Raw genomic sequence first — 13,616 nt, forward strand, 5'->3', positions numbered from 1 at the left:
TTTTCTAAGCAGTAAACATTTTCATAATAACACATTTCCCAAGATTTCACACCATCTCAAGATAGGGTCGGTGCAACACATTAGCCTCTTTTGCGAAATCGTGTTATCAGCCCTTAGGTGTCGAAAGCAACATGGCAGACTTGTATAAAGAAGAGAAAATCATGCGTATTAAAATAAAAATAGAAATTTTGTGTGCTTAACACATGCTACAAGTTATTTAGGGTGCGATATTTAAGAAATTAATATCTTGCTTATCTTGTCCTACACACGGTGCTGGCATTCTTTAAATGTATATTTAGTCATTTTGAGTAGCTATATTTTAATTTTATAGACAAAAAGTAGGAGAAGTGAAATTCGTAATACTAGATGTACTTCCGCAGAGTCCCCTAAAGTGTTCTTTTTCAAGAATGAAGAAAAACAGATTAAAAGTAACAAATAGTTTTATTTCTTGATGTTGAATTTCATATCATGCTGTTATAGTCTAAAAGAGTACACAATTATTTTCGTGATTCACGACATGGGAGCGTTTTACCAATGCTACAAAAGTACAAATTGCAAGGTTAATCCTTTCTTATGTAACATCATTTCAGTGTTTACTGACTGACAGATAACACACTGCTGTATTATGGTACGAATAATTAAACAGGTGACCCCTCCAGACGGCCTTTGGAATTCTTTGGGTGAAATAACTTAAATTTCAGCTTACAGCAGTGACATACCGTGCTGCGATGTCATAAAAGACATTTCAAATTTCGGAACAATCTTATATATAAGTAATAAAAGACATTTTATAATTGTAAAATTACGTATGGATGGCAGTGCTAAAAAGAATGCCAACAATAATGTAGGGATGAGATAATCATAGATCATCCCTACCTGACGTTTAATATAAACATTTAATGTTACACTGTAAAATGCACGAGCAGGAAATGGTTGCGAGATTGGTCAATTTTAGACATATCGTAACGAGATTCTGTAATAAAACATTTTAACTTAATTTTAATTTCCTTGTACTAACGTTCTATGCTTCGTTGTACAACAATGATGCCTACCCTGACATGACTATTACAGTTATCTAATATTCAGCTTATTTTTAAGCTTAAAGTTATACAGTATGCTTTCTATTCTAAGTCAACCGGATATCGAAATCCGGTTTTCAGCGTAATAAGAAATATTTTATCCAAAACGTTTGAAGCATTCTTGAATAATAGTTAACATTAATTATTATAAATAGAACTTGATATATAAAGTAATATTTCACTTCTGTTCTAAAGATATGTTTTAGTATAAAATACACCAGTGTACAAAAGTGAAAAACGTAAATGCTTTATTACACTTTTTATAAGATATATAGCTAACCACCTGTCTATGTGGGGCACTTATTACAAAGTAATCTATATCTAAGATTTTAATCAGAGTTTATACACTTTGTGGTAATTTTGACGGCACTTTTGTTTATTTTAAAGCAAAATGAAATAGAAGACAGGTTTTAAATTTTAATTTATTCGTTTAAGATGAAATATGAAAAGATTGAAAACAGTGACTTGTTCTTTAAAGATAAACTAATTTTAAGTAACCTTAATTGTTGAAAAATAATTATAACAGGTTGTTATGAGGAAATGGCTGAGAAAGTTTCGAATAATCATTCAGGTGGACCACAAAAGTCCAGTTTGAACGGATAAGCGAAGAGTTGAAATTTGTGCAATGGTGGTTAGTTCAACTGAGTGAGGAATTCGGCAACAAAACACATGAACCCGTCGCCAGGCGATATGGCGTTGAACGTCGCAAGCGCTTCGAGTCCTATGCATATGTTACACAGGTATAAACGGTTAAGTTCGTGTCAAACGATTTAAATATAAGATATGGTACCAGATAGCTTTCCTAGTTATTATAAATCGTTTAAAGTATTTATTTATCTAGGGCACGATTTTAGTTACACTTTAGAAGCTCAAGAGATATTTTAAAACGTACTTAAATCACAAAATAAGATCAAACTTTGTATTCAACCATAGAAAACCCAGTGCTTAATTATCCAAAGTGATTTTTTTCTTCTATTAATATTTTAAACTAAATTAAAATTTTGTAATAAATTCTTAGGAATGTTTCACTATGAATACAATTTATAAATTCACAAGGCTTACAAATATACGAGAGGTGTGCTGGAAACAAAACGTCTTTGCCTTTAGCAGAACGAAAACTTACTAAAGAATAAAAATAATTAAGTGACAATAGTTGTAGGATAAGAGCCCCATGGGTCAGCGGCTTCACTCTTTGGACCGTCAGTCGAGTGGCTCGAGGTTGGGCCTTTACCATAAATGTCTCAGTTTACCCAGCTGTGTGATGAACACAGTCTATTAGCTTGCTTTGGAAGGTAACCTGCAACAGACTGGCATCCTGTTCAGAGGAATGTGTTTCCATTCTTACCGCTCTGCCAGAGTTAGGCACTGGCTCCTAATTTCCGTCTAGGCATAGAAAGGATTTGATCTTTTGATTAATGCTGTCTGGCTATATTTACGTTTTTAGACTATATTTGAAGCGTAAAAGAAAATTGCTTTTTAGCCTTAACACTACAATATAAGTGGTTCCTGGTAATCCAACGTGTTTCCACGTTCCGATATCAAACTCGGCCTTTATCATAAGCTATGCAAATATTCTATTAAGCGAGTAAAAATATTAACCTCGTTGCTACTCCTCGTAGAGTATTTGTTTAAAATTAAGCACCAAAACTACACAATAGGCCATCTGTCTACCACAGGTATCGAAACCTGGTTTAAAGCGTTGTAAGTCCGCAGATATACCGCTGTGCCACTGGGGGGTTCATGGTAGCGTAATATTAACTAATCACGTTGTCACAACATTTTGATATGTATTTTAATTTCGAGTGTGCTTTTTTTGTGTGTTTCGAACCCTCTGATTTTAGCGTTGTAAATATTTAGACTCACCGCCGTCCCAGGAGGGGACATAATGTTTGAAATTAAGAATACATTCAGAAGGGAAAAAAGATAAAAAAATTGCAACTAAATAATAAAAAGAATAATAAAGCTAAGCATCAAAGAAATTAAACGATTAGTTTGAAGTGATATAGAAACTGTTATTATTAAAAGTAATGTTCAGAAAATAATACTGAAGAAATAGAACAATAAAGATAATGTTAGAAAAGGAGTACGATAATGTAATATACTGTCTAGAAAAAGTTCAGTACTAAAGAAGAAATACTGTAATATACTGTCTAGAAAAAGTTCAGTACTAAAGAAGAAACACTGTAATATACTGTCTAGAAAAAGTTCAGTACTAAAGGCACTGTTCAAAGAAGAAATACTGTAATATACTGTCTAGAAAAGGCAGTAAAGTCAGTGTGATTTTGTGTGCCAAACTTGCTTTTTAAACATTCGTTTAAAAGAAAAAATACTGTAATATACTGTCTAGAAAAAGTTCAGTACTAAAGGCACTGTTCAAAGAAGAAATACTGTGATATACTGTCTAGAAAATGTTCAGTACTAAAGACACTGTTCAAAAAAGATACTGTCCAGAAAAGGTTCAGTACCAAAGGCACTGTTTAAAGAAGAAATAAGGTAATATACTGTTTAGAAAAAGCTCAGTACTAAAGGCACTGTTCAAAGAAAAAATACTGGTATATACTGTCTAGAAAAGGTTCAGTACCAAAGGCACTGTTCAAAGAAGAAATACTGTAATATACTGTCTAGAAAATGTTCAATACTAAAGGAATTGTTTAAAGAAGAAATACAGTAATATATTGTCTAGAAAAAGTTCAGTAGTAAAGATGCTGTTTTTAAATGTTGAGTAGTAAAGGTTTGTTGAGAAAATGAAAATTTGTAGTAAATGTATTATACAAAATAGCAGATACATTACATAATTGATACCGAGATACTGTTGTGTCTGTTATACATATATAAATACACATACAGAAATCAACATTCTGTTTTTAATTTTAAAATCATTTAGCCCATGAGTTATCATCATACTTGTAATAATATTAATAGAGTATTTTAATTTTATTTTAAACTACTGTTTGTTATATTGTCAAATAAAGAAAATTCGAACCGTTTAAAAGTGTAATTGTTGGTTGGTCTTGTTGACCGTTTCGTTTTTCTCTTCTCGTCTTATCCATATAACCAGCTTTACAAACAACAACAACTAAAACACAAAAACAGTTGTGTAGGAACTTCAGCTGTTACCACTTTTGTTTACACTTAAGGTAATAATAAAAGTATGATTTACTTACTAAAAAGCGCTTACATGGAAATAATAGTAGGTGGAACTTTGCAGTATCACCACCACGGCGTTTAGAGATATTTCACATGGCTAAACACAGGCTATGACACGCGCTAAGAGACGGCAAAGAACACGTGGAATGCGCGGGAACAGACACGTTCTTTGTGGCAGTGTAAGTCCGCACAATTGGTTTAATTTGCGCTGAATCACCAGCTACATGGTTCAGGAGTGCCTAGTCGAGCGCTCCTTCGGTCTTTTCAACTTGATGAACGAAACGCTGCTCAATTAAATCAATGTCTGACGACGTGAGGATCACTTGGTCAGCCGCCAGAAACAAACCATTAGGCTTACTGGACTTGTCTTAAGATTAGGTGAAATCATGATAAAGGAAATGTATTATAATTATACTGTTATTTTCTCCGTAGAAAAAACAACGAGTGAGAAGCATTAGTGTCTTTTCGGGCGAAACAATATACAATTAGCGTAGGAACAAAAGGCTCGGCTCACCAGACGTCATTTGGAAGAAAATTGAAGAACATGTGTACAACAAAACAACGAGAGTGAAGGTGTTACAATTTGTGTTTATTCAATACAGAAAGACAGATTTGAGTCATCTAACACTGAAATATTTGAAGCCTGGCAGAACAGTTATGGTTTTTATGCCGTTACAAAACAAAAGTGACAAACAAGTACATCGTTTTAAAATTATTTTATTATTTTTGAACAAATGATTTAAGCTTTGATAGATTGTTCAGGCAGAGTATTCAAAGGCGGAAAACTTTCGAAACGTCGTTCTCTACACTTGCGTCTCCACAACAGGCAGATGCCGTCCATTCTACAAAATTTCATCAAAATCATTTAAACCTTGTTCAAGTTCATACCAATTAACTGTGCATAGGTCTTAAGTACGTTTTAGTATAAACACTACCCTAAGAACAAGTCTACAACTTTTGAACTGTGCAGTGTCAACTAAGGCAATTAACATTTAAACTAAAGAAATAACTAGTTACAAGCATATTTGTTTTCGCGTTCGCTGTTTCAGCTTTTTCTTTACAAGCATTTTGCAAAGTATGGGGAGACGAAGTGCTTACATTGATTTAAATTAAAAACGGTTTATCACTTTTGAATTGTAAACTACTCCTAGGGTAGACGGTCGAATGGTCAAAATATTGAACATAAAAATCTCTAAGTCCGTATTTGAAATGTGCACTTTAATCACATTGTAAGAAAACAAGTATTACTTTGATTGTAATATAACTTTCTTGACGCCTCATTTAAAGTTTGACAAATATGTTTTTACCAGCAGTGGAATTAACATTCAAATTTGCTATAAACATTCAATTATAGTTAAAAGCACGTTTCAGAAGTACCGACCGAAATATTTGCTACTGAGGAACAGGTTAACCCAGCGACTGTACAACGAAAACAAAGTTTACACGAAACAGTAAATTGTAATTTATTATTAACATATCTGTCTGTACACACGCAGCAATTTTTCGGTAGTACCAGCCGAAATATATGTTGCTGAAAACAGATTCACACAGTGACTATTGAGCGGAAACGGAAATTTGTACGGAAGAGTAAATTGTAACTTACTCTTTATGTGTGAACAGCAAACGATACGTTTTGGCAATGTAATTTGATATTTTTTCAGTGAACAATGGATTTACCTAGCGCTACTCAACAGATATTTTGAATGATTAAAGGATCGCTACATGCACGAGCCAAAGTGATATCAAAATTACTACTCTACTCTCTTGTAGGCGGGGGAAATTGCAAAAAGTCAATGCCCTTATAATAAAAAAAAAAGGCACATAAGTATATTCGAAACATAATGAATGGCTTAAAACCTTTTAATTATGTAAAAATAAAGCTGAAGAATTTTTGTAAATAATAAACTCAATAATATTCGTGAGGCCCTATCGATTAGCCACTGACGTTACACACGAGTTTGGACGAACACAAGAAATAGATACATACTTGAAAACCGAAAGTGCATTTCAATTACTTTTAGCATTAAATAAGATTCAAAAAAATATTTTTTTCGCTCAGCTGTTTCTGAAAGGCAATCTATTATACAGATTCGATATCTGTTAACAGACCTCGCGGAAACAGAAGAGTAAGGAGCACTTTCGAAAATCGACTTAGAACTTCATGGAAGGAAAAGTATTTAGTGTTAAGGCTTACGTGACACAGTTATCAACATAATGTAGAAATGTCTTGACCCATTATCTTACTAAGCCTACATAATTAATATCTACTCTCACACTCATATCAGTTAAAAATATCCATGGACGTATATATGGAAACTGTGTAATTGATAAGTTTGAGGAAGATGTGGAACTTTTGTAAATGGTGGAATCACACGTTAAGTAAATAATCAGGGGTCTTTATTCGTCACGATCAGTTATGATATATCTCGATATGGCTAGCACACTTTGTTATTCCCTTACGTCAAAATAGATTTACAGGCCTGGCATGGCCAAGCGCGTAAGGCGTGCGACTCGTAATCCGCGGGTTCGCGCCCGCGTTGCGCCAAACATGCTCGCCCTCCCAGCCGTGGGGGCGTTATAATGTGACGATCAATCCCAATATTCGTTGGTACAAGAGTAGCCCAAGAGTTGGCGGTGGGTGGTGATGACTAGCTGCCTTCCCTCTGCCTTCCAAGCGGTTTGGAGCTGATAATTTTGAATTATTGTAAACTTTTTGGTTGTCCCAAAACCACGTTTCTTCCTGTGCTCAAGTTGTTTTTCTGTATTTTCTGTATTTAACGTATTGATGCGCAAATCTCACATTTAAAAAAAACTGCATTTTTAGTTTTCTAACGCAAAATCATTATCCGTTTATACAAATTATTTAAATATGAACAACCATATTTCGTAACTTTCAATAAAATTACAGTTCGAGACGTAATGTCATTATATCTATATTCATTTCCTAAATAAATGGATTTCTGCGTGGTTTTAAATTCCGGTTTCTTAAGAATATAACCCGGCATGGCCAGTTGGTTCGGACGTTTGACTTGCAATCTGAGGGTTGCGGGTTCAAATCCCCTTCCCACCAAACACGTTTACCCTTTCAGCCTAGGAAGCGTTATTATGTTACGGTCAATCCCAATATATTTCGGTAGAAGAGTAGCCAAAGAGTTGGCACTGAGTGATGATGACTAGTTAGTTGCCTTCCGTCTAGTCTTTCGCTGCTAAATTAGGAATGAACAACGCGTATAGCTCTCGTGTAGCTTTGCGCGAATTTCAAAATAAACAAATTATGATAAACTTATGTTGTGTAAATTCTAATTTTTATCATCCTTGTTTGTATACACAATACCAATCTTATGAAAATTAACGAAAACTGACCACAAATTCCACGAATCTGAACAACTTTCTTTTAACTAAAATGTTTTGTTTATACCTTCTCTATATTCAGGTCTGAAATGTGTACAAACGATTGCATCAGATTCAGAAAAAACATACTAGTTAAATTTTATCTCTGTTGTAGATTACGTTTCCAGAAATAAAACGATATTTTATCAGCCAAGGTTGTAGGCGTTATCAAATATCGAGTCCTGAGGGTCACCTTGTCTAAAAAAAACCTGAATGAGTAATGTTAAAGTTTCATAATGCTAAGGTGGTGATAACCAGCTGTCTTCCTTGTAGTTTTACACTGCTAAATTAGGGACAACTAGTGTAGATAACACTATGTAATAAAATTTTTACTTTTTTTTGTTCCTGGGCAAAACGTGTTATTTCGCAATTTCTTATGCCTAAAGTAAATGGAAAAGACCCATTCTTCTCTTCAAAGTTTGCTTTTGTGACCTAGGTAATGAAATTTTCAAATTTACTCATTTTCCAGAACATTCCAGGTAGATTCAGTGCTGAGTAGCTGATCGAGATTTTCTCAAACTTTCAAGAACTTTCTAGAATGTTGTAGAAGCCTCAAAGCTGTGCTGCTCCATAAGGGGAATAAGTATCCGTCTCTTCCCTTGGCTCATTCGTTGCACCTCAAAGAGAAATACAACAGCGTCAAGACCTTGCTAGACCTTGAAATATGACGAGTACGGCTGGGAGGTTATCGGAGACTTTAAAATGGTGACATTCCGGATGGTTCTTCAAGGAGGCTTTACCAAGTTTCCCTGTTATATTTGCCTTTGGGACAGCAGGGACACCGCAGCGCACTACAACAGGAAGCACTGACCACAACGGATCGAGTTCTCTGTGAGAAGGCACAATGTCAAGTGTGAGCCACTAGTGGACCTCCAGAAGGTGTTGTTCCCACCATTGCACATAAAATTGGAGGTTATGAAACAGTTTGTTACAGATCTTGATAAGGAGTCTGCAGCCTTCAAGTACCTTTGAGACATCTTTCCTAAGTTGTCTGGGGCAAAGGTCAAAACTGGTGTCTTCGTTGAACTACAAATAAAGACCATTAAATGCACAGAATTCCACAAAATGCTCAGTAGGAAGGGAAAAAAAAGCTTGAGGTAGCTTTGTCGCAATGGTTCGGGGCTTCTTGGGTAATCACAAGGTCGAAAATTATGTGAAACTGGTTGAGGTTCTGGTAAAGAACTACGGCAAAATAGACAGCAGGATGTCCCTAAAGTCCATATCCTTGACGCTTATCTTGATAAATTCAAGGAAAACACGAGAGCATACTCAGAGGAGCAAGGCGAGCGCTTCTACCAAGACATACTGGACTTTGAACGCTTCTACCAAGGAGTATATAACGAAAACATGATGAGAGACTATATTTGGGGGCTGATACGTGAAAGTGATTTACATTACAGTCGCAAATCTCGAGAAACTAATCACTTCTAAACATTTTTGTATAACTGTGGTATAAATACATGTAAATTTTGATTCATATGTTGTTTTATTCAGACCTTATATAAATGCAAATGTGCAAATTTGCCTGTTTTTACATAAAAAATAGGTTAATTTCTGAATTTCATTATCCAGGTCACAAAAGCAAAGTTTGAAGGAAATAATGACCATTTTCTGTACTTTTACAACATAAGAAATTAAGAAATAATACATACTATACAGGACAAAATTAGAAATTAGAAAACAAACACTTATGAATAGAGATTTCGTATTTCACATTCAAAATCAGCTTTATGTCGAAAACAGAATGAATGCATTTTAGACTGTTATAAAAGAAGCACAACAGCTTCTAACAGGTTTCATTCTTAAGTGAGATCATAATATATCAATAACGTATTAACCTCAGATAATACGATTTAGAAAAAGATATGCTACTGTACATTAATAGATTAAGTAGCTTATATAGAGCTCTTACATGGCTGAACTGAGGATTGTAGGTCTAATGGAATTAAAAGATTTACACGCTGAGGAAGTTAGCTTAAGGTTTACGGAATTTTACTTGCTTCATCGCTATATCTCATTTCAAGGTTGTAATTTAGCAGAAATAAGATCATTACCTTATATAACGACTATATCCATTTCTTTCCTATTATTATTACTTATGAGAACCATCGTGCTATACAGTGTGACATTTGGGTTCTTACTGTTATCAATAAACACTATCACCTTTATACAGCCCACGGGTGTTTGTTTTTCAATTTCGCGCAAAGCTACACGAGAACTATCTGCGCTAGGTCCCTAATTCAGCAGTACAAGGTCAGAGGGAAGGTCATTACCACCTATCGCCATCTTTTGGATTACTCTTTTACCAACGAATAGTGGGATTGACCTATACTTATAACGCCCACACGACTGAAAGGGTGAGCACTTTTGGTGGAACTGTGATTTAATTTAAATCCGCAACCCTCAGATTGCGAGTCAAACACCTAAGCCACATGACTATACTAGTCCTCACCGGTTTCTGTGGAAATAAAGAATAACAAGAGAAACAATTATCTTAGTTCTTGGAAGTTCTTGAAATAAAAGAGAATGTCTAGCTGCTATTTAAAAATTATTATAATTATTGGTCGAAATTTTGCTCTAATTATATGCTAAGTAATCTTCTTATTGTTCGAAAAATCTTAATTTGGCTTCAAAAGAGTAAAAAAAAACGTTTATTCGAAGCAACAGAAGAAAAACCCATCAGATATGATTTTCAAATACTTAATGAATCCATCTCATTAACAGAATAACTTTTGCATTTTAACACAATGTATGTGGTATCGCTTCAAATAACATGATGGAAAAGGTTACCTATATAGCTACCAGATATATTATCTAGCTAAATATATACTAGCGTAAAGAAATGATAGATTTAAAAAATAACACAGAATTAAACAAACGAGATTTGGTCTGTTTCATAATGAAACTAATGGTTAAAATATTTATATAAATCTTTAACGTTCCACCTCATTTTCGTATATTTTCAGTGTTACACTGTTGTAAGTCATTATTCCTATGAATAGTACACTGCCAAATTCATCTATCATTCTGAAATCACACTTGTAAGTAAAGAGATTACATGCAATCCAACTACCTCTCGTCAGTTTCACTTAAACCTGAACCGATCGAATAGTTTAATTATTTTTGCAAGGTTTAATTATATGTCGCCTACAGCTGCGCTTTAATCAAATTTTCGGTTAATTTTTTTAAATTTAAATTCATCCAATATGCACTGTTTATGCAAAAGATATCCTCGCGAAGGCATAGTTATTTTATCAAAGATAAACCCCATAAGCGTCTATCAAGAAGAGGTTGTTCTGAAGGTGTATCATCATATTTGTTTACCTTGACTTCAATTAACGTTGACATGCCTTCACAAAACGTGCAATAACTTATAATTAACTTGTTGTTGATGTTCATAAATCTTTAATATTGTAGAATTCGAGCTACAGGAAACATTATATAATATAAATATGAATATTCTTTACAACAGAGAATTATCAGATTCTGCATAGAGAAGAAAGACAAGAGTCAAGCTTCAACACACAGTTTAAGGAAATTGTTCTATTATCCACCGCTGTATAAAACTTAAACATACTATTATATTATTAGTCGTGATGTAATCAAAATACAGCCTATGTTTCATAAAGCGCATGAGCACAACTGTTATTCTGACAAAAGAAAAACTATTTATACAGTTTTGGAAAAAGGTTGCTGCTATCTTAATGTATATGATCGTTTACAAATGAATGATACGAAGTTTATGAAAAGTATAAATAATATTAATGTGTAGAGTGTTCCAGTTTTGAATTAATTTCTACTTTTTGGCAGTTTACCTTACATTACGGTACAAATGCTATCCAGTTATCCCTATAATTTACCCTCATATTAGAATTCAATGTATACTGTACATAATACCATTAATAGCCAATCAGTATATTAAGTTTACGAACTGAAAAGAAAAAAATAATTTTCTTCAAAATTATTTAGTGGATGCAATAAAAGGATAAAAACAAACAAACAAAAAAATGATTATCCGCTTGCATCATTTGATTTTGGTTTAGCAAGTTCTTTGACGAAATCTTCAGGAAGCTAAACGAATGGTATGATTAGCATTTTGGCCCTCCATTCTCTCGCAGCTGTTATGCTAAAAGTATTTATTGCAAATAGATGTAAACTTGAATTTTACTAACTATTTTACACCGAGTTTTTTTACCATAGAATAGGGTAGTTACGTTAAAAGTGGAAGTCTGTACTAATCGTGAGATTGTGTTTAATAACTGTCTTTGTTATACGATACGTAAAATGCAAAATCGATTCAGTTAGAAAAGAAACATTTAAACTTCTCAACATGTTTCTAACGTTTTAAGACTTAAATATAATCGTCAAATATATCATCAAAGGAAGAAATCCTTTATATTTTCGGTAATGGTTATGTTCTGACGAATTACAACGTCTCATTTATCAAACCATGGATCACACGTAGCTCTGAATCGCGTGTTTCTTGTTTTACTGCTTTGCTTTAGACACTAAAAAAATATTAAAAGAATATTTCAATGTGTACTGAGAATAGAACCAAAGGTCTCCGAAGTCTCTTTTGTTCAATAAATCTCTAGAACTTAGCAGAAGTAAAATAAGTTGTACAACTGTTTTGTGTGAATAATAGTCTAACACTGTAACAACTCAATAAATGAACCACGTTTTAGTAGAACACTACTTCTCACTGACCGAACGTATGTTCACTCACAAATCTAGATTAAGTGTAATAAAGATTAATTTAATCCCATACTACAATTCGATTTTGTTCTAAATCTACTTGAATGTTTACTAGATAACAGTAATAAAAGACAAGAAATGAGTTGATTTAGTGTCCAAGTTAGCGGGCATGTTCTATAAAACCGTATTAATGTACGTATATATATATATATATTTATTTAAAATCCAAACGGTAGTAAAAAAGAGTTTGCAAGTCTTACTTTATTTACACTTCAAATAATGAGTGACGGCATGAACAACAGATAACTTGATAAGGATAAAATTGTGGCAAAATCCCATGGCCTTACCTCGAGTTAGTAAACGTTGCGGGCTAGTGATGTCTTCCTTTGTATGTAATGTCGTCAGAAGACGGCTTAAACTTCAAAATTTTCAGAAGTCGGTTGGACAGTACAGAGAGAATGCAACACACGACACCGCTCGGTCTCTATACGTTCAACCGTTGCCACTATTCCAACCCATCTGATCAGGCGATTGCTAGGCACTGACAGCTTGTTTGTCGCGATAAAGAAAGCATTGCCCTCTAGTGGCAATAAGGTGCACCTTTGGAATAATTGACTTAATATTATGTGTTTTATGTCAGGATAAACTAATACGCTCCTATAATGGTAAAAATAAAAAAAATGAAGGATGAAATTTTTTTCTAACAGACGTATTAATGATGAAATGTAATGTAAGACGTACGAGTATCTAAAAATACTCTTCTATTCCTTTAAATATATAAATTCGAGACGAACATATGTCTAATATTAACATCTCTCCAAAAAGAAATAATAACAGCATCTTGTTGTATAACCTAATGTTGATATTTAGGTTGATAAGATAGACCGCGGGCATGACTTTATTTTTGTATCAAACTTTCTTTATCCCAAACGGCAAGAGAACAAGAAGTTATACACTGATAAACGAAGATAACTGTTTCTGTGACGATGCATTTATTGTCCACTTCGCACAACACGCACTGAGGGACTCCTTGGGAAAAAAATAAACCACAACAAAACAACTATTCCCCGTATACTGGACATCTTATTATAAAACTTAATCAGCATAAGTTTGTAGAGCATGCTCAATGACACGAACACAGACACACTACACTGAAATAGTAAGGTAAACATAGTTAAAAAATTAAATATAGTTCAATAGACTAGATGTTAATTATGGCGCTAATTAAAAGATAATACAAGCTTTTATCGACGTGATAGTTATTAAATTTAAATTTGAAGAGTTGAGACAGTTTGTTGAATTTTC

General features: G+C 33.7%; 1 protein-coding gene across 2 annotated transcripts in view; it reads right to left on the reverse strand.

The window, feature by feature from the left end:
* The window catches only part of LOC143252677 (protein O-mannosyl-transferase TMTC2-like), a 304,308-nt gene extending 291,454 nt beyond the window's left edge, over window positions 1-12,854 (reverse strand). For both annotated transcript variants that reach the window (XM_076505193.1, XM_076505183.1), the window contains exon 1: window positions 12,659-12,854. The gene's annotated coding sequence lies outside the window, so the exon portion shown is untranslated. The remainder of the gene's footprint in view (window positions 1-12,658) is intronic.
* Window positions 12,855-13,616: the final 762 nt, after the last annotated feature.

The sequence above is a fragment of the Tachypleus tridentatus genome, chromosome 1 (genome assembly GCF_004210375.1).
Source record: "Tachypleus tridentatus isolate NWPU-2018 chromosome 1, ASM421037v1, whole genome shotgun sequence".
Classification (NCBI taxonomy): Eukaryota; Metazoa; Arthropoda; class Merostomata; order Xiphosura; family Limulidae; genus Tachypleus; species Tachypleus tridentatus.